The sequence below is a fragment of the Oncorhynchus keta genome, unplaced genomic scaffold, assembly GCF_023373465.1.
Source record: "Oncorhynchus keta strain PuntledgeMale-10-30-2019 unplaced genomic scaffold, Oket_V2 Un_scaffold_16300_pilon_pilon, whole genome shotgun sequence".
Classification (NCBI taxonomy): domain Eukaryota; kingdom Metazoa; phylum Chordata; class Actinopteri; order Salmoniformes; family Salmonidae; genus Oncorhynchus; species Oncorhynchus keta.
In genome coordinates this window covers 1-2,500 of record NW_026290811.1, presented here as the reverse complement: position 1 = coordinate 2,500, position 2,500 = coordinate 1, and positions in this window count along the sequence as shown.

The following is a 2,500-nucleotide window of genomic DNA, read 5'->3' as shown; positions in this document are numbered from 1 at the left end:
ATAGCTTCTGTTTAATCAGACTAGTGTGACCGTCACAATCAACACATGTTGAACAAGCTGCAAACATGATCAAACCCGACGTAGTTACCTGTTTCCTACATCCCTGCTTCCAATCAACACATGTTGATCAAACCCAACGTAGTTACCTGTTTTCCCTCGCTTCCAATCACATCAAACCCGACGAAGCTGCTTCCAATCAGCACATGTTGAACAAACCCGGCGAGTAGTTACCTGTTTCAACACATGTTGAACAAACCCGACGTCCTCACTGCTTCCAATCAACACATGTTGAACAAACCCGACGTAGTTACCTGTTTCTACATCACTGCTTCCAATCAACACATGTTGATCAAACCAGACGTAGTTACCTGTTCCTACATCCCTGCTTCCAATCAACACATGTTGAACAAACCCGACGTAGTTACCCTGTTTCCTACATCCCTGCTTCCAATCAACATGTTGATCAAACCAGACGTAGTTACCTGTTTCCTACATCCCTGCTTCCAATCTACACATGTTGAACAAACCCGACGTGATTACCTGTTTCCTACATCCCCTGCTTCCAATCAACACATGTTGAACAAAACCAGACGTAGTTACCTGTTTCCTACATCACTGCTTCCAATCAACACATGTTGATCAAACCCGACGTAGTTACCTGTTTCCTACATCCCTGCTTCCAATCAACACATGTTGAACAAACCAGACGTAGTTACCTGTTTCCTACATCCCTGCTTCCAATCAACACATGTTGATCAAACCAGAACGAAGTTACCTGTTTCCTACATCCCTGCTTCCAATCAACACATGTTGATCAAACCAGACGTAGTTACCTGTTTCCTACATCCCTGCTTCCAATCAACACATGTTGATCAAACCCGACGTAGTTACCTGTTTCCTACATCCCTGCTTCCAATCAACACATGTTGATCAAACCCGACGTAGTTACCTGTTTCCTACATCCCTGCTTCCAATCAACACATGTTGAACAAACCCAACGTAGTTACCTGTTTCTACATCCCTGTTTCCAATCAACACATGTTGAATCAAACCTGACGTAGTTACCTGTTTCCTACATCCCTGCTTCCAATCAACACATGTTTAAACAAACCCAACGTAGTTACCTGTTTCCTACATCCCTGCTTCCAATCAACACATGTTGAACAAACCTGACGTAGTTACCTGTTTCCTCACATCCCTGCTTCCAATCAACACATGCTGAAACAAACCTGACGTAGTTACCCTGTTTCTCCCTGCTTCACATGTTGAACCCTGCCTTCCACATCCTGCTTCCAATCACATATTGAACAAACCCGACGTAGTTACCTGTTTCCTACATCCCTGCTTCCAATCAACACATGTTGAACAAAGTTACCTGAATCGTAGTTACCCCAACGTAGTTACCTGTTTCCTACATCCCTTGGCGCTTCCACCAACACATGTTGGATCAAACCTACATCCCTGCTTCCAATCTACACATGTTGAAACAAACCCCAACGTAGTTACCTGTTTCCTACATCCCTGCTTCCAATCAACACATGTTGATCAAACCCAACGTAGTTACCTGTTTCCTACATCCCTGCTTCCAATCAACACATGTTAAACAAACCCAACGTAGTTACCTGTTTCTTTCAACTGTCTGGTAAACACTTTGGATACGAGGTGGGCGTGTCTATTTTGAACACTTTGGAAACAAGGTGGGCGTGTCTATTTGAAACACTTTGGATACGAGGTGGGCGTGTCTATTTTGAACACTTTGGATACGAGGTGGGCGTGTCTATTTTGAACACTTTGGATACGAGGTGGGCGTGTCTATTTTGAACACTTTGGAAACAAGGTGGGCGTGTCTATTTGAAACACTTTGGATACGAGGTGGGCGTGTCTATTTTTAACACTTTGGATACGAGGTGGGCGTGTCTATTTTGAACACTTTGGATACGAAGTGGGCGTGTCTATTTTGAACACTTTGGATACGAAGTGGGCGTGTCTATTTTGAACACTTTGGATACGAGGTGGGCGTGTCTATTTTGAACACTTTGGATACACGGTGGGCGTGTCTATTTTGAACACTTTGGATACGAGGTGGGCGTGTCTATTTTGAACACTTTGGATACACGGTGGGCGTGTCTATTTTGAACACTTTGGATACGAGGTGGGCGTGTCTATTTTGAACTATATTAAACGGATACACTACCATTCAAAAATGTAGGGTCACTTAGAAATGTTCCTTGTTTTTTTTAAGACTGGCAGCTTCATTAAATAGTACCGGCAAAACACCAGAGTTACTCTGTCCAGTCTCAACGTCAACAGTGAAGAGGCGACTCCGGGATGCTGGCCTTCTCGGCAGAGTTACTCTGTCCAGTCTCAACGTCAACAGTGAAGAGACGACTCCGGGATGCTGGCCTTCTAGGCAGAGTTACTCTGTCCAGTCTCAACGTCAACATTGAAGAGACGACTCTGGGATGCTGGCCTTCTAGGCAGAGTTACTCTGTCCAGTCTC